Source organism: Lepisosteus platostomus, chromosome 5 (assembly GCF_059453375.1).
Source record: "Lepisosteus platostomus isolate fLepPlt1 chromosome 5, fLepPlt1.hap1, whole genome shotgun sequence".
NCBI classification, from domain to species: domain Eukaryota; kingdom Metazoa; phylum Chordata; class Actinopteri; order Semionotiformes; family Lepisosteidae; genus Lepisosteus; species Lepisosteus platostomus.
In genome coordinates, this window is record NC_142615.1 from 33,990,985 (window position 1) to 34,013,980 (window position 22,996).

A 22,996-nucleotide genomic window follows, 5' to 3' on the forward strand; every position below is an offset into this window, starting at 1 on the left:
TCAAAGTTTGATATTTTGTTTTATTTTTTATTGCATTTTACATAATAATAATAATTATTGCTTACACTTATATAGCGCTGTTCTGGATACTCCACTCAATGCGCTTTACAGCAGAGAAATGACATAATCACAAATGCGACCTACCTGTGCTGCTGTTTCTGGTTAATAATTATTATTGCGAGGAAAAAAAAACAGCTCCTTGCATTAAGAGCAAGAGCAACCAACGCGCTCTCTTGTTGAGTTGGGTTTTTTCCGTGGTGCTCTTCCTCAGATGCAAAGTTATTTGGCGAGCAAAGACCTCTGAGAAGGAGCCTGAATCCGTCAAGAACTCTGAAATTCTAATATCGCACTACCGTCTTGTGTACAGAGATCTGCTTCTTCCTTTTTGAGTGTTTTGGTGTTTAAGAGCACACTTCCTACTTCGAATGTTAGTTTAAGGAGATGTGTTACCAGATCACAGATCATCTTGAAAAGATTTGGGATGCACTGGCTCAGTTATTTGAAGGAACCTATACCACCAACTCACTTCTGAGAAGCACCTGCACATTTTCGCAATCCTCTCTCTCACCTACAAAGTTATGAAGACACAGACGACCAACAAAAACTAATTTGATTCACTCAATTATTTGTCCATCTCTAAAGCCTGTGTGTATTGACAAGGCAATTCAAAAGCACATATTAAATAAGAACACGATCCTTCTTGTTACCATTCACGTGGTTGGAGCGTTGTTTCGCCCTTTAACATTCTTCTACAATATTTACAAAAGGGCTTTATCACTGGAGTTGTGTGCATCAGTCCATGAACATCAACTGTACTGCTGTTTTTCTATGCGTAATTTAATTGCAAGCACTTAAAAGATTCGGCTGTTAACCGAAAGGTTGGTGGTTCCAGTCCACCCAGGGACGGGGTTCTTTTGCGATATAAACATTGTCTTCAGTCGATTGGATTTCTCAGCGAAACCTTAACCATTTTAATATTTGCAGGAAATGCGAGTGTTTAAAACGTGTCAGGGTCACCGGGAAATGTCCAATAATGCCCAACATTGCAACTCCCCAGAAAACCATATTCACTCAAAAAAAATTATCGTCGAATCTTCATTTACACTCCAGTTGAATCCTCTGCTGAAATATTTTAAAAATACAATGCAGGTTTGTTTGAGAACTTGACAAGCATTCTTACAATAGCACTGTGCAGTTGGATTTTGATATTTTGACATATTTACCTTAATTTTAAACATAAATACTATACAGTCTATTGTAATTTTAAAATATGTTAGCTGAGGATGCAAAGGGGTGAAAGGGAAAGGTCAGAGGGTATAGTAAAAACAAGGTTAGGATTGGTGGAGGTGGTAGGGGTGTTGATGGTTTTTCTCTTGTCATGGAAATATAACTATTAATTTTAAAGGATCACTTACTGACGTCAGACAGCTGCCAATTCTCCAGACGCGTCTCTGGAAGGATAAACAGTTTATCCTCCGAGGTTCGTCCAATTTGCTAAAATTGTCCGGGTCCGGATGGAGTTTCAGCAGCCGTTCGTGCTCAGGTTTGTGATCCCGGACGAGCCCTCAAATTGTCATGGAAATATAACTATCAAGGAAGCCACAAGAGAGAGTTCTCACCTGAGTAAGGTCTTTATTTCAATATTGCAATATTGGGAGCCCTGCAAAGTGCAACCAGAGACTCAATTTGTTACAAGCAGTACAGGGTTTTTATAAGACGTTGCGCTGTAAAAAAGTTCAGCACTTGGTCCCTTCTAAAACTTCCCCTTTCTCTAAGAGAAAACAGATTACATCATAGAGCGAGAGAAGAAAAACTAGATTTGTTATTCAAAGCTTATCAGTTACTTTCAGCTAATTCTAATGACCCAGACAGCATATATTGTTTTGGTACATTGTCTTCTAAACTAACCTAAACAGTGTACTTTGTTGACGAACTGTTTTCTAAAATTCTGCACGCACTGTAGCACAGCAGTTACATCCTTGAAATATATTATCTAAAAGCACCAATATATTTTTTCAAAGCTCTCTACATTTTTAAGAATCAATTTACTTATTAGATTTCCACTTCACCGGCATCATGCAAGCAAACTACATAAATATGAGAAAACACGCAAGAGAGTTGTCACTCAGAGTGTCGAAGGGTCGATGTATACTGGGGCTCAGTTGAAGTGCAACGTCAGGACTTTTCCGAATTATGTCACACGAAGAGAGCACAGCCCTTTCCGCCCTGCCGCGTGTGTCTCGGTAACTCGCTGTGATCGTATAGTGGTCAGTACTTTGCGTTGTGGCCGCAACAACCCCGGTTCGAATCCGGGTCACGGCAGAATAGGGGCGTCTGCTTTTACTACTCGCACGAATGAAGGCAAAAAAAAGCCAATCGATGTGAACGAACGGCGCTTTACAGAAGAGTACTGCCTGACTGGATCGTTGATGAACGACAGAGGCCACTCCGACCTCTTCTCGGTTTTCTTCAATGACTTACTAAGGATCTTCACATTCGCCCATGCAGGGGAAGCCAGTTACACCAAAGCAAACGCAGGAAAGTGCATTTCAAGCAGAGACCAGGAGGGACTTGTTTACACCGAGAGTGGGCGGAGAATGGAACAATGCGCCCAGCCCTGTTGCTGGAGCCGATTCTTGATGAGCTCTTGGGCTCACTAAGAGGCCCCCGCTGGATGCTAATCTTTCTGTTGTTCTTGCAGGTCCTGCGCTGCTTTTGAGCCGACAGAGCTCGTCCTGGTCTGTCGGCACAGCCCAATTGCAAATGATCGGCTCCGCGTACAGAAGGAACGTGCGTTTGGTACAAGAGTGCACGAAGGCACCGGAAATACATTGGGAACAAATGACCGGTCGCTCAAGACCTCTGTGAAGTACAGGAGCGTGCAAAACGAGGCTGTTTCCGCACGGTCTCGAACCGGGGACCTTTCGCGTGTTAGGCGAACGTGATAGCCGCTACACTACGGAAACCTGCAGGGACCGCTGCTGGTGTCTCGCTTGCGTTTTGGGCTGAGAAAGGGACGCGTCACTTTAGGCAGGTGGCGCTGGAGAGAGGAACAACCCAGTGGGCAAAAGACGTATAATATACGTCTATTAAACGCATAGCTTAGACGTCTAAATGTGGTCTACAATTCGTCTAGAATGAAATTCTAATATACGTCTAAAGTCATACGTCAATTAAACGTCTATGTTTAGACGTTCATTATACATAAATGGTTGGAGTTCTATTATACGGATAAATTTAGAGGACTATTATACATATATGGTTGGAGTTCCGGATAACTTTAGAGGTCTATTATACGGATAACTTTAGAGGACTATTATACGTATATGGTTAGAGGTCTATTATACGTATAACTTTAGAGGTCTATTATACGTATATGGTTAGAGGTCTATTATACGTATAACTTTAGACGTCTATTATACGTATAACTTTAGACGTCTATTATACGGATAACTTTAGACGTCTATTATACGTATATGGGTAGAGGTCTATTATACATCAAAGATAGATTTTATAGGTGAAGAAACAAGTAAACCAAGCCAATGATTAGGTTTAGAAATTTATTCTGAAAATACACATTCACACCTGAAACATACGTATTTCAAATTATACATTGTATACAATCAATCAACAATCAACATATGGGCAATAATCATAAAAAACACAACTAGTCTTAAACTTCAGCTACAAATTCTGGTAACATGGCAATATACAGTATAGTAATGACAAACACAAAACTAATTACATTAACACACTAACTCAAAACCACATTTTGATTCAAATATACATTTTAAAATGTACAACTTCTATATTTCCAAGAAAAAAAAAATATTACAATGGAAGTTAAGACGATTTTTGTCCACTATTTGCAAACCCTGTCTAATTGTCCTAACAGTTAGAACCAAAAACCTATTATTTTCAGAGTCCAGATCTCCTGGCCCCCTGCCTTGCATATGCATTCTTCAAGTAACACATTGCGTGCTCCTTTATTTCTTTTTCTGTTGATGTAGGGTGGGACTTCAGCACCGCAGCTAGGAGAAAATTATATAATATTACTTCCCAAATAAATGATGATTAATATCTTCTTTAGTATAATCTAAAAAATGAACGGTTTACTAAGCTCAAAGCTGAAATAAATGTATAAAATTTGGCTTGCATCATAGCAGTTGAGCAATAAAGTCTGTCCTAATTAAAGAGTACCCAAAGTTTGAAAGGACAACATAGAATAAGAATAAGAGAAACGGCAAAACGATTTTGTGTCATCTTCCCCATTCACACTATTTTATGTGCCATTTTTTGCTTATTCACGTACTATTTTAATCAAAATAATATTAAGAAAGATCTGTATGTATTCAGATAGTATTATTATTGTTCATACTTACTCGTCAAAAGAGGATTGCTGAGATATTTGCAGATATACTTCTACGTTTGAAAATCGTGTCCAAAATGGTGACCAACGAATACTAGCAATGCATTGTGGTATATAACCGGAAAAAATGCTGGGTTCGATATTTTCTCAACGTATGCGGTTATTAATGTTGTCGATATTATGGTTGAAATTTAACATTGATAATACATCGCGGCTATGTGCCCCCTGCTATGAGCTGATGTGCAATTTTAACGCATGCAGTTAGTAAGGATCGGTCACTGTTGTATGGTATTATATATAATGACATTATGGAATAGGAAGGGGACAGGCCTGGCAACACGGGGGGAGGGGGGAATGTCGCCCCTTCAGTTTTGGGCAAAAAGATTTACCTAACTTAATTTGCGCCCTAAAAAATAGTTGTACTTTGTCAATGGTCAGACAACACTAAATGACACGAACAGTCACTCAGTCTGTTTGATGGGCAGGAGGGCTATCCGTCCAGGAACTGCACATATCAGTGTCCTTATTGAGTGTCAACATTACGATCCTGTTTGCTCAGGTAGACCGATTCCTTGCAGTAGTTTATCATTATACTTAAAATCGTTATATAACTAGGACTAGTTATAGCAGTCTGTGCTTTCTGTTGGTTTTACAACATTTTTTTCTTAACGATTCAGAACGTCCATGTAGCTGCAAAAATGAACGCTTATGGTACTTTTCGCTCCAGGCAATACAAACCGTGAGAGTGACGAAAAATGTGAAACTGAACTTCATCGCAAATACCAGATTGCTAGTCGTTATCTTCTATCATGAAGCACTAATCAATGGCATAGCTGCGAGATTTCATTTGGGTAGCTGCACCGTACAGCTCCGTTTCAACCGAAATATCACTCCCCCCTCAGAATTTCAGACGCCCCCCTACAGATTTTTCCCCGGGCACCACGCACTGATGGGGGACGGGGTGTCCAGGAAATGGTATAAACTTTTGTCAAGAAAATAAAAATAGAAACTTTATAGGCACTCAAACATTTTACTGTTTTTTTTCAGGCAGGTGGCAAGACCCCCTCAGCAAAACCCTTGTATGCCAAGCTGTGGGCATTGATTCGTCGAATATACGTATATTTACGGCGAAATTACGTCTATACGTATATATATGTCGCCTCGACGTATAATCAACGTCGAATTGCAACCGTAAAATCGACGACATGAATAAACGCATATATAACGTCGAAAACACGTCTAACACAGTGCCTGAGGCTTTTTACTGTATGTATCGTGTGTGCCGCAACTAGGAGTATACGGCACAGTGCACGAAGTAAATTATTTTGGCAGTAATTAATGTATTATATTTACTATATTTATTATACACGTGTAAATTAATTACTGCCAAAATAATTTACTTCGTGCACTGTGCCGTATACTCCTAGTTGCGGCACACACGATACATACAGTAAAAAGCCTCAGGCACTGTGTTAGACGTGTTTTCGACGTTATATATGCGTTTATTCATGTCGTCGATTTTACGGTTGCAATTCGACGTTGATTATACGTCGAGGCGACATATATATACGTATAGACGTAATTTCGCCGTAAATATACGTATATTCGACGAATCAATGCCCACTGGGAAAGGGCGCGATGAAACAAAATGCCGAAACCCGGGATCGAACCAGGGACCTTTAGATCTTCAGTCTAACGCTCTCCCAACTGAGCTATTTCGGCGGTGCGCAAAGCCCACAGCCACCTGCTCCAGCCTTCCTGTGTTGTGGCATGAGCGCACCAAGAGTAGCGGGAGAGTGTTGCAGGAACGTCACTCAGAAGGAAAGCCACCCAGCTGCGCCCTCTGAGCTCTGTCCAGCGCATCTTCCTCGCATGGACTCCTGCCTGCGACGGGCAGGAAACAATTAGCAAGAACAGAACGACACCCCATGGGTGTCTCATGACCGCACCTTAGGTTGTGACACGTGCAGGTGTGAGGGGTTGCCGGGCTACTTTGGAGCAGAGCTTGGGCGGAGGGGGGGCGGGAAAGCAGACAAAGAGGTGACACCTCAAGGTCTGCACGATCACAGCTCTCCGCCGCCCCAGGCTTCCGCTCGATAAGCTACTGGACACACCCGCCCCTCCTCACACAGACCGTGGAAAAGCCCCCGAGTGGGAGGGCTCTCTCTTCCTCCCAGGAGCTCTTGGACACGACGCACAGACAGGGCGCGGGGAGCCGCCGCCTGCAAACACGGCTCCTGGCAGGACTCCACTCCGCAGGAGCCGCAGAGCAGAGGAGATGAGGGCAGCTTAGCTCCTGTGCAGAGACCTGAGCTGTTGTTGCTGTGGATGCTGTCTTTTCTGCACTCGGGGTAGGAGTGAATGTTGAGTTGCCCTTAGAAATGAAGCAGAGCACTTCAACGGCACGGGTGTGTGTGTGTGTGTGCGCCCTGGTGATTCTGGGAGACAGATCGAACCTGGGCTAAAAGAGAGGGGGCTTAGCCCTCTTCCATTTGCTAGTTCAAAGTTGTACAACCCATTTGTATCTGCTAGGCGGCGCAGTCGTCGTGCACAAAGAACGCTTTGAAAAGCGTCAAAGGCAAGTCATTCCGAGTTGGTCGTTTGTGTTTTCCGTTCAGACGCGAAATGCTGAAATGATCTCTCGGCTCCTCGGTTGTCATTTCTGCTCCGTAAAGGGATCACAGCACGCGTCGGCTTCCAGCATGCTGGGTCGGGACACGATGCCGGGGGTTGGAGAGAGCGATGTCTTCCTCGTTAGTATAGTGGCAAGTATCCCCGCCTGTCACGCGGGAGACCGGGGTTCGATTCCCCGACGGGGAGTAGCTTTTCTTTCACCTCCTTAGAGAAATGACTGCCTTTCACTTCTCTGTTTTCTTTCACAGCGTCGTGCACCTTTTCATTGCTCTCGCTTTCAGAGCCTCCGCACGGCACACGACTCGACATCAGGAAGCACATTGAAGTGAAAGCAGGAAGCGCTGCGACATGCACTGTGCAGATCCCGCCACACTAGGAGGTGAGTGGGTCTGTTCGATGCACAAAGAACGCTTTGAGAAGCGTCAAAGGCTAGTCATTCCGAGTTGGTCGTTTGTGTTTTCCGATCAGACGCGAAATGCTGAAATGATCTCTCGGCTCCTCGGTTGTCATTTCTGCTCCGTAAAGGAATCACAGCACGCGTCGGCTTCCAGCACGGTGGGTCGGGACACGATGCCGGGGGTCGGAGAGAGCGATGTCTTCCTCGTTAGTATAGGACCTGTCACCTGTCCCCACCTGTCACGCGGGAGACTGGGGTACATCAGGACGCGCCTTGAAGTGAAAGCAGGATGCGCTGTGACATGCACTGTGCAGATCCCGCCACACTAAGAGGTGGGTCCAGTGGGTCTGTTCGATCACAGCGCTAGGCGAATCCCCAATCCCCTTTTGTGCCTGGCGACAAAAGATGTCTGCTTCCGCCCGGTTTCGAACCGGGGACCTTTCGCGTGTGAGGCGAACGTGATAACCACTACACTACGGAAACGGTGGTAAGACGTGCCAAGCGGCCCAGCGCTGAGCTTGGCCAATGCGATTCAGCTGCTTCCAGTGCCTTTATTGGAGTGCGCTGATGGACCGTGCTCTCTCTCCAGAGACCAGCACGCCTGTCATGGACGGAGCAGGAAAGGCGGCGCCACATTCTACAGCCCTCTCCACGCAATCGACGAAATCGGGCTACTGAAGTGGAGAAAATCGCCTCTCCAGAAAGTGCAAATATCATCTTGGAGACTATAAATCCTATTGCCGAAGGTCAGCCCTGTCTACCAGAGTAACCCTCCCACAGCGATGATCAGCTCGTCTCACACGCGAGAAGTTTCGGTTGGAAACAAGCGCCCCCTCTTCTCGCACGTTCGAGTAGTTTTAATGCGGCTCTTTCGTACACGGTGCTGATCTTTTGGAAAGCAGGAGGCAAAACCGAGTCGAACCGCCTGGGTGAAAACCAGGAACCCTAACCGCTAGACTATATGGCAGCGAACAGCCATGCTGTTCCCGGCATCATGCAAGCAAACTACATAAATATGAGAAAACACGCAAGAGAGTTGTCACTCAGAGTGTCGAAGGGTCGATGTATACTGGGGCTCAGTTGAAATGCAACGTCAGGACTTTTCCGAATTATGTCACACGAAGAGAGCACAGCCCTTTCCGCCCTGCCGCGTGTGTCTCGGTAACTCGCTGTGATCGTATAGTGGTCAGTACTTTGCGTTGTGGCCGCAACAGCCCCGGTTCGAATCCGGGTCACGGCAGAATAGGGGCGTCTGCTTTTACTACTCGCACGAATGAAGGCAAATAAAAGCCAATCGATGTGAACGAACGGCGCTTTACAGAGGAGTACTGCCTGACTGGATCGTTGATGAACGACAGAGGCCACTCCGACCTCTTCTCGGTTTTCTTCAATGACTTACTAAGGATCTTCTTCACATTCGCCCATGCAGGGGAAGCCAGTTACACCAAAGCAAACGCAGGAAAGTGCATTTCAAGCAGAGACCAGGAGGGACTTGTTTACACCGAGAGTGGGCGGAGAATGGAACAATGCGCCCAGCCCTGTTGCTGGAGCCGATTCTTGATGAGCTCTTGGGCTCACTAAGAGGCCCCCGCTGGATGCTAATCTTTCTGTTGTTCTTGCAGGTCCTGCGCTGCTTTTGAGCCGACAGAGCTCGTCCTGGTTTGCCGGCACAGCCCAATTGCAAATGATCGGCTCCGCGTACAGAAGGAACGTGCGTTTGGTACAAGAGTGCACGAAGGCACCGGAAATACATTGGGAACAAATGACCGGTCGCTCAAGACCTCTGTGAAGTACAGGAGCGTGCAAAACGAGGCTGTTTCCGCCCCGTCTCGAACCGGGGACCTTTCAGGTGTTAGGCGAACGTGATAGCCGCTACACTACGGAAACCTGCAGGGACCGCTGCTGGTGTCTCGCTTGCGTTTCGGGCTGAGAAAGGGACGCGTCACTTTAGGAAGGGGGCGCTGGAGAGAGGAACAAAGGGCGCGATGAAACAAAATGCCGAAACCCGGGATCGAACCAGGGACCTTTAGATCTTCAGTCTAACGCTCTTCCAACTGAACTATTTCAGCGGTGTGCCAAGCCCACACCTACCTGCTCCAGCATTCCTGTGTTGCGGCATGAGCGCACCAAGAGTAGCGGGAGAGTGTTGCAGGAACGTCACTCAGAAGGAAAGCCACCCAGGTGCGCCCTCTGAGCTCTGTCCAGCGCATCTTCCTCGCATGGACTTCTGCCTGCGACGGGCAGGGAACAATTAGCAAGAACAGAACGACACCCCATGGGTGTCTAATGACCACACCTTAGGTTGTGACACGTGCAGGTGTGAGGGGTTGCCGGGCTACTTTGGAGCAGAGCTTGGGCGAAGGGGGGCGGGAAAGCAGACAAAGAGGTGACACCTCAAGGTCTGCACGATCACAGCTCTCCGCCGCCCCAGGCTTCCGCTCGATAAGCTATTGGACACACCCGCCCCTCCTCACACAGACCGTGGAAAAGCCCCCGAGTGGGAGGGCTCTCTCTTCCTCCCAGGAGCTCTTGGACACGACGCACAGACAGGGCGTGGGGAGCCGCCGCCTGCAAACACAGCTCCAGGCAGGACTCCACTCCGCAGGAGCCGGAGAGCAGAGGAGATGAGGGCAGCTTAGCTCCTGTGCAGAGACCTGATCTGTTGTTGCTGTGTACGCTGTCCTTTCTGTTCTCGGGGTAGGACATCAGGAAGCACATTGAAGCAGTGCGACATGCACTATACAGATCCCGCCACCACTGGGCCTGATTTCCCCGGATCGAAACCGGGCGGAAACAGGCCCGTTTCTTTTGTTGCCACACACACTGTTTGGGGATTCGCCTAGCGCTGTGATCGAACAGACCCACTCACCTCTTAGTGTGGCAGGATCTGCACAGTGGATGTCGCAGCGCATCCTGCTTTCACTTCAATGCATGTCCTGATGTACCCTGGTCTCCCGCGTGACAGGTGGGGATACTTGCCACTATACTAACGAGGAAGACATCGCTCTCTGCTTAGTGTGCAAAACACTAACTTGCAGCATTGTGGGTGCTGTGGTTTAAATGCTATTGGTTTGTGAACAGAATACCCCTATCCCAGTGCATTGTGCCACATTAAATAAACGCACGAGAAAAAGAGATTCAGAACGCAAAGCTGTGTCGGTGTTCTGTGTAAAAAATCGGTTTGAACATCATGGGAGCTGTTTTTAATAAGCTGCTGAGTAAAGAATATTTTAATCTTCCTGCTGTCAGTAGTATTGTGCATATAGTTGACTCTTACCTGAATGAAAACAGGACGTAAAGGAAGGGTTTGAGAATTCAGACAAAGCTTTATTCGCGTGCTTACAGTCTGAGTAATTGGAGACTGCACTATTCTGTTGCCTATAGTCATATACGGGTTTTTCGCATGAAGCCGTATTGAACAGTATTTCTCGCGTTGTGAACTTGTGTATACAGCGGTCCCCCGGGTTCCAGTTAGTGCGTAATTACGCATCGATGAAAAACCGGAGGTTTAAAAAAAGATAATTAGCTCACTGATACTTTGATGTAGAGGCTGTGGAAATATCCACATGTCGTGGTCTTTAAAATGTATTTGGTTTGAAGGCGTTCTGTGCTTCCGTTGCGAAGATATGGACAAAATAATATTCGTGCTTGGTCAAAAAAATGTCATATAAATGAAAAAGTAAAGGCTGAAAAAGCATTCACAATGTGTTTTATACACAAGTATTCTCGCGATTCTTAGAGGTTTCGTGTAAACGCTACAGGCGTGCCAAAATCGTTTTTGAACTTCAAGCTAACTTTACCCCAGTCTGGTACCGTAGGTCACGTAGCTTAAAATCCCAGTCATGTTTTTTTTTCCTATCTTCTTCTATCATAACGTACTATTTCGGACTGTCACAAAGGGCTTGATTTCGTTAAATGCATGTATTCATACCCTTTCTGGGAAACTTGTATTTCAAGAAATTCACACAGCTTGCGAGAAATGAAATTCAATTCTTGATTATCAGTGCAGAAAAAATATTACCAGCTGGCAAAAACAGGTTTTTTTTTTAACCGGAAAGTTGTGATGCAAGACACGGACCCACCATTCCCTCTGTGTGGCGTGTTTGGTTGTTAACTGAAAGGTTGGTGGTTCCAGCCCACCCAGGGACAGGTTTCTTTTGCGATGTAAACATTGTCTTCGCAAAGGTCGACTGGATTTCTCAGCGAAACCTTTACCATTTTAATATTTGCAGGAAATGCGAGTGCTTAACACGTGTCAGAATCACCGGGAAATGTCCAGTTACTGTATGCCCAACGTCGCAACTCCCCAGAAAACCATATTCACCCAAGAAAAAGTCGAGTCGTCATTTATACCCCCGTTGCATCCTCTGCTGAAATATTTTAAAAATACAATGCAGATTTGTTAAGGAACTTGCAAGCATTGTTACATTAGCACCATGCATTTGGACTTCGATATTTTGACACATTTACTTTAATTTTAAACATAAATACTGTACAATCTATTGTAATTTTGTTGTACTATTAAAATATGTTAGCTGAGGATGCAAAGGGGTGAAAGGGAAAGGTCAGAGGGTGTAGTAACACCAAGGTTAGGATTGGTGGAGGTGATAAGGGTGTTGATGGTTTTTCTCTGTAGAGGATTTTGAGTTTTTTATCCTTCTCTGAAGTGAGAAACTGGAAGAGTTGGGAGTTGAGGGATCTAATGAGGTTAGTTATGAAAGGAAGTTGATGTGGAGCTGTTAGCCGTAAAATCTCCTTAATGTCTTTGATGTTGTCATCAGCGATAAACTGAACTCAGCAAAGATAAAAAGAAAATTATCTTTGCTTACTGCCCTGTCTTTCTCACACCTGAAGAAGGCTCCACAGCCGAAACATTGTGATTCTTTTCTTCTCTTTTCAGCTGGAATAGTCCTTTACTTGTTCCTTTGCAGCCTACGCATGCTGACGCAGCTACCCACCCGATATCTAACATTCTATAATCACAACTATGAATGTCCACTTTGGGTATTTTTTCCATGCTTATTTATTATTATTATTATTTATTCTGTCATTGAAGCATATTTTATGTCATACTGAAGTGTCATAATCACTGAAAAAATATTTTTTTTCATTTAGAAAGTAAGAAAATGATAAATCACTAGGAATTGCATTTAGCCTGTTCTGATCTAGATTTTCTATATACTTTAACATGCCATGTTCACAATGTCACAGCTCATAAATGAAACAGTGAAGTGTTGTAATTACAAATGTACATAGTGCCGGGACATTGAGATGTTTTGGTAATGAGGAAGGAGGGACATGCAATGTTCACAGGGTCAAATTTATAAAATGCTACAGTAAAATTTCTTGTATTTCGGGATTATGAGAGCCTGTTACATTGTGTCTCACACCTCAGTGTCAGAATTTTGAGACATTTTTATAAACAGGGGTAGGTTCATAGCAATAAGCAGAAAGTGCAATCATCCTTTGCTCATCCTCGGTTAACCATATATTCTCATATGCCATGTTCTGAATGTCCCATTTAAAACTGCTATATTAAAATTAAGACTTTTTATGATCAGAAGGCAAGGTTGTGGTAAATATGCATAAAGTGAAAGTGAACTTATGTTTTGCCTTTGTCTTGTTATTGTGAGTTTTGAAAATTGGTTTTCGATTTTCTGAAATGTGTTTCACACAAAAATGCAATTTGGATAGTCACTACTTATATATTCCCCTTAACTGAGGATATGTACAGTAATCCATCCTGATTAGTACTTTTAAAAATTACTGTAGAGAGCCATCAGAAAGGGAATGAAAACTTGCATTAAACAAAATCAAGCTGCATGTAATCATCCATAGTGAAACATTTTGTAAGACAAGACTGCTGGGATTTGAACAGAATCTCCTGTTTAATAGGAAAACACTTTAACCAAATCAGCCAAGATGCTGTCAGAGTATTAACATCATGTCTGCATCAGGGATTACAGCTGACTATCGCTGGAGGACAGTGAAGTCAGCCTGCATAATGAGGGGGAAGAGACTGACCTCTGTGATGCACTATAGAGTTACACTAACCTTCTATCCAACTGTTCTATGCTGCATTCTATCCTAGTGGTAAATATTGGTTTACGTGCGTGTAATATTCCTTTTTTTGTCAAATATTTTCAAGCACAAATTTTGCTGTTGAAAATAAGCCTTGTGGTTTTCAATGTTGTGATCCTTTTCCCCCAGTGTCACCCAAATTGATACACTGTGCTTTGGCAATTCTTCAGGCGATATTGTTTAGAGGAGCTCAGTTGAATTAGTTTGCGTATATAAAGTATTTATTTTCCCTTTAATCCTTTAAAACATATTACATTTTCAAAACATTGTATCTTTCTTCCTACTAATTGTAGCGGCAATGCTTGTTAATAAGACAGAATTAAGTGTTGCTGTGCTTTCCCAAATGAGGCCCCATCTCTCTCTTCACCTCTGTGGTGCAGCCACAGAGAAGCTATTCATGCAGGCTGATTTAAAGATGTTTTCTTTTGATAAGGGACAGCTCCCAAATGGGGATGCATTTAGCTAAGCCTGGCTTTCATGATCAATGGGCATCCATTGGCACCTATCTGTCTAGGGAGTGCCAGATGGACATCTGGACTGCATTCCTAAGTGTCAGGAGTAAGTGACTCATATCTCACCTTGATCAACCAATCAGGGACTGGTAGGGCCGAGTAACCCACGTGGGTCTCTGATGCCCATGAAACTTTCATCCAATGAACGAGCTGAAGTTCCTCCAGGTAAAAACAGGCAACAAAGAGCTCCAAGACTATTCTAAAGGGAATTCAAAGGAGAATTCCAGGAGTGTGAGACAATTCCAGGGCAGGACGGCCCAGGAGCAGAAAGGCTCCCAAGGGCAGGACATTCTCACAGCGCGCCTCCTGACCATCCTGAGACTCAGCCTGGACCACCACGGAACGGCCAGTGTGTCCAAGTGCCAGAACTTTGCTTTGTTCTAAGAGTCAAGAGCGGAGGTTGCCAGAGAGTAACCAAAGGACCCACCCGATGTTAGCATCAGCAGCAAGCCTCGTTAAAAGGTCAGAACTGTGGACAGCTGAATCACTATTCAGAACTAGCGCTTCATCAGGAACGAACTGGTCTTCTTCCTGACCTGCTGGAACCCACAGTCATCTTTTCTCCTGTGCACAAACTTCGCTAGTTTCAGCCAAAACGAACTAGCCAGTATTCAGAGAGCATCAGCAGCGCACCGTCGCAAGCCACACAGCACAGCCTGGCACGGAGCCAGAGAGTGCTGATTGGACAGCAACAAGCCTGCAACTGCTTGTGCCCGCAGGAGATCTGAATCCCCAGAGATCGGATGAGTATTCAACTTAACTGCATTACTGCTCGAGAATTCAATTTTTATCCCAACCAGTTGATATCAATTTAATTCCTAAGAGTTATGTACTTGTTTTGAGTATCTAATGTAGAAGTTGTAAACAAGTTCAATTACGAAACGGTCTAAATGAATGATATACGGAACGTATGTGTAACTCTTTGTAACTGAATGAATATATATCTTTTGTATTCTGATAACCCTTACGATAAGATCTGTTAGGTTTACATGCATATTATATATATTAATTAATGTATCCTCGTGTATTAGTACCTGTGTGTGCGTTGTTTGAGTTATATCGCATGGTTGGATTCTGAGACCATTAAAATAATCAATTTTGTGATTAACTGCCACAATTGATAATTGTCCCAGTAAATGCCAAAACCCCTACAGAACTGGTGCCTCGTGAGAGCACACTACAACAGTGTGTGATCTCCTGTCCCAGCCTGAGGAGCAGACACCGAGCCTGTCTCTCAATAATAATAATACAGTGTGTGATCTCCTGTCCCAGCATGAGGAACAGACAGTGAGCCTGTCTCTCAATAATAATAATACAGTGTGTGATCTCCTGTCCCAGCATGAGGAACAGACACTGAGCCTGTCTCTCAATAATAATACAGTGTGTGATCTCCTGTCCCAGCCTGAGGAGCAGACACCGAGCCTGTCTCTCAATAATAATAATACAGTGTGTGATCTCCTGTCCCAGCATGAGGAACAGACAGTGAGCCTGTCTCTCAATTATAATAATTGAGTGCATGATCTCCGGTCTCAGCCTGAGGAACAGACAGTAAGCCTGTCTCTCAATAATAATAATACAGTGCGTGTTCTCCTATCCCAGCCTGAAGAACAGACAGTGATCCTGTCTCTCAATAATAATAATACAGTGTGTGATCTCCTGTCCCAGCCTGAGGAGCTGACAGCGAGCCTGTCTCTCAGTAATAATAATCAACTGTGGGATCTCCTGTCGCAGTCTGAGGAACAAACAGTGAGCCTGTTTCTCAATAATAATAGAACAGTGTGTGATCTCCAGTCCCAGCCTGAGGAACAAACAGTGAGCCTGTCTCTCAATAATAATAATAAAGTGTGTGATCTCCTGTCCCAGCCTGGGGAACACTGAGCCTGTCTCTCAATAATAATAGTACAGTGTGTGATCTCCTGCCCCAGCCTGAGGAACAGACAGCGAGCCTGTCTCTCAATAATAATAATACAGTTTGTGATCTCCTGTCCCAGCTTGGGGAACAGGGAGCCAGACTCTCAATAATAATAATACAGTGTGATCTACTGTCCCAGCCTGAGTAACAGTGAGCTTGTCTCTCAATAATAATAATACAGTGCGTGATCTCCTATCCCAGCCTGAAGAACAGACAGTGATCCTGTCTCTCAATAATAATAATACAGTGTGTGATCTCCTGTCCCAGCCTGAGGAGCTGACAGCGAGCCTGTCTCTCAGTAATAATAATCAACTGTGGGATCTCCTGTCGCAGTCTGAGGAACAAACAGTGAGCCTGTTTCTCAATAATAATAGAACAGTGTGTGATCTCCAGTCCCAGCCTGAGGAACAAACAGTAAGCCTGTCTCTCAATAATAATAATAAAGTGTGTGATCTCCTGTCCCAGCCTGGGGAACACTGAGCCTGTCTCTCAATAATAATAGTACAGTGTGTGATCTCCTGTCCCAGCCTGAGGAACAGACAGCGAGCCTGTCTCTCAATAATAATAATACAGTTTGTGACCTCCTGTCCCAGCTTGGGGAACAGGGAGCCAGACTCTCAATAATAATAATACAGTGTGATCTACTGTCCCAGCCTGAGGAACAGTGAGCTTGTCTCTCAATAATAATAATACAGTGCGTGATCTCCTATCCCAGCCTGAAGAACAGACAGTGATCCTGTCTCTCAATAATAATAATACAGTGTGTGATCTCCTGTCCCAGCCTGAGGAGCTGACAGCGAGCCTGTCTCTCAGTAATAATAATCAACTGTGGGATCTCCTGTCGCAGTCTGAGGAACAAACAGTGAGCCTGTTTCTCAATAATAATAGAACAGTGTGTGATCTCCAGTCCCAGCCTGAGGAACAAACAGTAAGCCTGTCTCTCAATAATAATAATAAAGTGTGTGATCTCCTGTCCCAGCCTGGGGAACACTGAGCCTGTCTCTCAATAATAATAGTACAGTGTGTGATCTCCTGTCCCAGCCTGAGGAACAGACAGCGAGCCTGTCTCTCAATAATAATAATACAGTTTGTGACCTCCTGTCCCAGCTTGGGGAACAGGGAGCCAGACTCTCAATAATAATAATACAGTGTGATCTACTGTCCCAGCCTGAGGAACAGTGAGCTTGTCTCTCAATAATAATAATACAGTGCGTGATCTCCTATCCCAGCCTGAAGAACAGACAGTGATCCTGTCTCTCAATAATAATAATACAGTGTGTGATCTCCTGTCCCAGCCTGAGGAGCTGACAGCGAGCCTGTCTCTCAGTAATAATAATCAACTGTGGGATCTCCTGTCGCAGTCTGAGGAACAAACAGTGAGCCTGTTTCTCAATAATAATAGAACAGTGTGTGATCTCCAGTCCCAGCCTGAGGAACAAACAGTAAGCCTGTCTCTCAATAATAATAATAAAGTGTGTGATCTCCTGTCCCAGCCTGGGGAACACTGAGCCTGTCTCTCAATAATAATAGTACAGTGTGTGATCTCCTGTCCCAGCCTGAGGAACAGACAGCGAGCCTGTCTCTCAATAATAATAATACAGTTTGTGACCTCCTGTCCCAGCTTGGGGAACAGGGAGCCAGACTCTCAATAATAATAATACAGTGTGATCTACTGTCCCAGCCTGAGGAACAGTGAGCTTGTCTCTCAATAATAATAATACAGTGCGTGATCTCCTATCCCAGCCTGAAGAACAGACAGTGATCCTGTCTCTCAATAATAATAATACAGTGTGTGATCTCCTGTCCCAGCCTGAGGAGCTGACAGCGAGCCTGTCTCTCAGTAATAATAATCAACTGTGGGATCTCCTGTCGCAGTCTGAGGAACAAACAGTGAGCCTGTTTCTCAATAATAATAGAACAGTGTGTGATCTCCAGTCCCAGCCTGAGGAACAAACAGTAAGCCTGTCTCTCAATAATAATAATAAAGTGTGTGATCTCCTGTCCCAGCCTGGGGAACACTGAGCCTGTCTCTCAATAATAATAGTACAGTGTGTGATCTCCTGTCCCAGCCTGAGGAACAGACAGCGAGCCTGTCTCTCAATAATAATAATACAGTTTGTGACCTCCTGTCCCAGCTTGGGGAACAGGGAGCCAGACTCTCAATAATAATAATACAGTGTGATCTACTGTCCCAGCCTGAGTAACAGTGAGCTTGTCTCTCAATAATAATAATACAGTGCGTGATCTCCTATCCCAGCCTGAAGAACAGACAGTGATCCTGTCTCTCAATAATAATAATACAGTGTGTGATCTCCTGTCCCAGCCTGAGGAGCTGACAGCGAGCCTGTCTCTCAGTAATAATAATCAACTGTGGGATCTCCTGTCGCAGTCTGAGGAACAAACAGTGAGCCTGTTTCTCAATAATAATAGAACAGTGTGTGATCTCCAGTCCCAGCCTGAGGAAAAAACAGTAAGCCTGTCTCTCAATAATAATAATAAAGTGTGTGATCTCCTGTCCCAGCCTGGGGAACACTGAGCCTGTCTCTCAATAATAATAGTACAGTGTGTGATCTCCTGTCCCAGCCTGAGGAACAGACAGCGAGCCTGTCTCTCAATAATAATAATACAGTTTGTGACCTCCTGTCCCAGCTTGGGGAACAGGGAGCCAGACTCTCAATAATAATAATACAGTGTGATCTACTGTCCCAGCCTGAGGAACAGTGAGCTTGTCTCTCAATAATAATAATACAGTGCGTGATCTCCTATCCCAGCCTGAAGAACAGACAGTGATCCTGTCTCTCAATAATAATAATACAGTGTGTGATCTCCTGTCCCAGCCTGAGGAGCTGACAGCGAGCCTGTCTCTCAGTAATAATAATCAACTGTGGGATCTCCTGTCGCAGTCTGAGGAACAAACAGTGAGCCTGTTTCTCAATAATAATAGAACAGTGTGTGATCTCCAGTCCCAGCCTGAGGAACAAACAGTAAGCCTGTCTCTCAATAATAATAATAAAGTGTGTGATCTCCTGTCCCAGCCTGGGGAACACTGAGCCTGTCTCTCAATAATAATAGTACAGTGTGTGATCTCCTGTCCCAGCCTGAGGAACAGACAGCGAGCCTGTCTCTCAATAATAATAATACAGTTTGTGACCTCCTGTCCCAGCTTGGGGAACAGGGAGCCAGACTCTCAATAATAATAATACAGTGTGATCTACTGTCCCAGCCTGAGGAACAGTGAGCTTGTCTCTCAATAATAATAATACAGTGCGTGATCTCCTATCCCAGCCTGAAGAACAGACAGTGATCCTGTCTCTCAATAATAATAATACAGTGTGTGATCTCCTGTCCCAGCCTGAGGAGCTGACAGCGAGCCTGTCTCTCAGTAATAATAATCAACTGTGGGATCTCCTGTCGCAGTCTGAGGAACAAACAGTGAGCCTGTTTCTCAATAATAATAGAACAGTGTGTGATCTCCAGTCCCAGCCTGAGGAACAAACAGTAAGCCTGTCTCTCAATAATAATAATAAAGTGTGTGATCTCCTGTCCCAGCCTGGGGAACACTGAGCCTGTCTCTCAATAATAATAGTACAGTGTGTGATCTCCTGTCCCAGCCTGAGGAACAGACAGCGAGCCTGTCTCTCAATAATAATAATACAGTTTGTGACCTCCTGTCCCAGCTTGGGGAACAGGGAGCCAGACTCTCAATAATAATAATACAGTGTGATCTACTGTCCCAGCCTGAGGAACAGTGAGCTTGTCTCTCAATAATAATAATACAGTGCGTGATCTCCTATCCCAGCCTGAAGAACAGACAGTGATCCTGTCTCTCAATAATAATAATACAGTGTGTGATCTCCTGTCCCAGCCTGAGGAGCTGACAGCGAGCCTGTCTCTCAGTAATAATAATCAACTGTGGGATCTCCTGTCGCAGTCTGAGGAACAAACAGTGAGCCTGTTTCTCAATAATAATAGAACAGTGTGTGATCTCCAGTCCCAGCCTGAGGAACAAACAGTAAGCCTGTCTCTCAATAATAATAATAAAGTGTGTGATCTCCTGTCCCAGCCTGGGGAACACTGAGCCTGTCTCTCAATAATAATAGTACAGTGTGTGATCTCCTGTCCCAGCCTGAGGAACAGACAGCGAGCCTGTCTCTCAATAATAATAATACAGTTTGTGACCTCCTGTCCCAGCTTGGGGAACAGGGAGCCAGACTCTCAATAATAATAATACAGTGTGATCTACTGTCCCAGCCTGAGGAACAGTGAGCTTGTCTCTCAATAATAATAATACAGTGCGTGATCTCCTATCCCAGCCTGAAGAACAGACAGTGATCCGTCTCTCAATAATAATAATACAGTGTGTGATCTCCTGTCCCAGCCTGAGGAGCTGACAGCGAGCCTGTCTCTCAGTAATAATAATCAACTGTGGGATCTCCTGTCGCAGTCTGAGGAACAAACAGTGAGCCTGTTTCTCAATAATAATAGAACAGCGTGTGATCTCCAGTCCCAGCCTGAGGAACAAACAGTGAGCCTGTCTCTCAATAATAATAATAAAGTGTGTGATCTCCTGTCCCAGCCTGGGAAACACTGAGCCTGTCTCTCAATAATAATAGTACAGTGTGTGATCTACTGTCCCAGCCTGAGGAACAGACAGCGAGCCTGTCTGTCAATAATAATAATACAGTGTGTGACCTCCTGTCCCAGCTTGGGGAACAGGGAGCCAGACTCTCAATAATAATAATACAGTGTGATCTACTGTCCCAGCCTCAGGAACAGTGAGCCTGTCTCTCAATAATAAAAATACAGTGTGTGATCTCGTGTCCCAGTCTGAGGAACAGACAGTGAGCCTAATTAAATGACCGCGTGCACTTCCCACCGCCTCTACATTCTCAGAGTAGAACAGACTAACCTTCTAATGAAAGATGGTCCACCCCCCACGGACAGGAAAAGTTTCCACAGGCACTTAAACTTAATATGGTCAGGAACGGTAAACAGTAACATGGTAAGAAGGAGCACGTACAAACGTTTTCGAAATAACCACATGTAAGACTCTGATCCTAAAAATGGGATTTCTATATGTCTTTATTTAGTGTTTACTTTAGTGACAAAGGCTAAACTTTTAGCTTCAGTAACGTGTACATATCTCCCCTTTTTATAAAACGACTTGGTTGAAAACTGTTCCAGAGCCACTGTTGTTTCATAAGTAAAAAGTACATCATGAAATGCCTCTCCCTGTTCAATCCACTGGAAAAAAGAAAAGGAGCATAAAGCTTCTGATGGTCATAAACGATATTCATTTAGGAGCAGCATCAGAGGTATGTTTTTAACTGCACTGCATTGGAGAGAATACCATAGTGTGTTTTTTTTTTTACTCCCTGGCAGAAACTGGCTTCCAGAAGAATCAGTATGGCTCAGAGATTAAATAAAACTTCACAGACATTAACGAAGAGCATAACGCGTGTACTGTATGCACTGCAAGTACAACCCAACTCTCTGCAGGAGTGCTGGCTGTGACGAATTGAACCGGTTTCACGGGTATTTTCAAAGTAGGAGGCGAGATTTCCAGCGAAAGACACCCCCCCCCCCCCCCCCTCAAAAACCCAGTAAATACAGTACTTACTAGTTAAAGGCTAGGCTCCCGACTACGGCGAAAGTAACCCTTCTTTCATTAGAAGACAATGAACATATTTTAGCCCTGAATGAATTAATAGCAAACATGGTTTACATAAAAGACATTTTTCCAAGAAAGTTTAGCCTTTGTCACTAATGAAACCACTAAATAAAGACATAAATAAAGACATAAAAAATCTTAAGATTTTTAAAATACATGACTTTGCTAAAATTTATTTGAAAATAAAAACAATTACAACCGCCAGGGGAGAGAGAGAACAGGGGAGGGATGTTGGTTTTGCATAAGGGGCGGGGCTATGGAAAGTAGGTATGTTTGGGAATGTGTAGTTACATGTTCTGGCTGTTTGTGAATTATCGTTGTTGAGTATGGAGTGTTGAGGTATTGATTTTGTGTAATGCTTTATGTTGAAAATTGAGGTGGATTTTGTTTATGATAAACAGGATAAACTGGGATGGGAGGAAGGTTTGGTTTTGCATAAGGGGCGGGATTATGATAATTGGAGGACTTTGCGAGTGTAAAATGGTTTGATTATTTGATTTTGTATTGTGGTTGTTATCTATGTTTTTGGTTGGTATTATGTTTATATGGTTGTTTTTGTTGGTTGGTTGTTATTATGGTTATTAATAATACGATCTATAGTTGAAATCTGAGCCTAAATAAAAAGAAAAAGCAAGTGATTAGGTTTATGAGCAATCTAATTACTTATTCGTTTAAAAAGCTATATAAAATAAAGTTTATTATTAATTTGCTGGACAGAGCGGTGAACATTATTATGCATAAGACAAAGATAACGATCCTGATCAGTTTAGAAATCTGTGTACGCTGTAAGGTTTTTACTTCTTAAACTTTTAAAATACACGTTTTGAATAGAAAGAAATCCTCTTCCTGGTATAGCAAACCAGCACGTCTTTTTTCTCCAATCAGAGGGGTGTCAGATGGTGTCAGCCAATCACCATTCTGCGTTGGGTAGCAACAGGTGACTGTTCTCAGGCGGAACATGTAAACAGCTTAATGTTCGTGTTAAATATTTTTTTTAATTAAAATTCATTCTATACAGCAATCGCATATTTGGGTACCGTTTCATAAAACTTTCATGCTTAAAATGTTTAGGGAGAAATGGAAGACTGGTGTGTATTTTTTCTTTAAACTACCAAGACCAGCCATACACAGTAGAGTTTACATACATACAGTAATGTTTTAAATTAATATCGTTTATGACCTTCAGATGCGTTATGCTCCTCTTCTTTTTATGCTCAGCTACTAAAATTTCCCTTTAGTGGTAAAATCCATATAAATATTCAAAACTAAGCGGATTAAAATGTGCACAGTAAAGACATTAAATGATTAAATCTTTGCACTACCAACCAATGCACCACGAGTGCCCCTGTCGGTCATTTTGGCCAGCCAATCACTTGCCCTGCGGTATGCTCCGGTGCCCCGCGGTGGCTTGTGGGTAGGT

General features: G+C 43.9%; 5 non-coding genes across 5 annotated transcripts; 3 read left to right on the forward strand and 2 right to left on the reverse strand.

Moving 5' to 3' along the window:
• Nucleotides 1-2,250: 2,250 nt before the first annotated feature.
• Nucleotides 2,251-2,322, forward strand: trnah-gug (transfer RNA histidin (anticodon GUG)). The gene has a single exon. It is a non-coding gene; the product is annotated as a tRNA-His (tRNA).
• Nucleotides 2,323-6,018: 3,696 nt separating this feature from the next.
• trnaf-gaa (transfer RNA phenylalanine (anticodon GAA)) lies at nucleotides 6,019-6,091 on the reverse strand. The gene has a single exon. It is a non-coding gene; the product is annotated as a tRNA-Phe (tRNA).
• A 1,026-nt stretch (nucleotides 6,092-7,117) lies between these two features.
• On the forward strand, nucleotides 7,118-7,189 carry trnad-guc (transfer RNA aspartic acid (anticodon GUC)). Its single transcript has one exon. It is a non-coding gene; the product is annotated as a tRNA-Asp (tRNA).
• A 621-nt stretch (nucleotides 7,190-7,810) lies between these two features.
• On the reverse strand, nucleotides 7,811-7,883 carry trnav-cac (transfer RNA valine (anticodon CAC)). The gene has a single exon. It is a non-coding gene; the product is annotated as a tRNA-Val (tRNA).
• A 685-nt stretch (nucleotides 7,884-8,568) lies between these two features.
• trnah-gug (transfer RNA histidin (anticodon GUG)) lies at nucleotides 8,569-8,640 on the forward strand. Its single transcript has one exon. It is a non-coding gene; the product is annotated as a tRNA-His (tRNA).
• The last annotated feature ends 14,356 nt before the right edge of the window (nucleotides 8,641-22,996 follow it).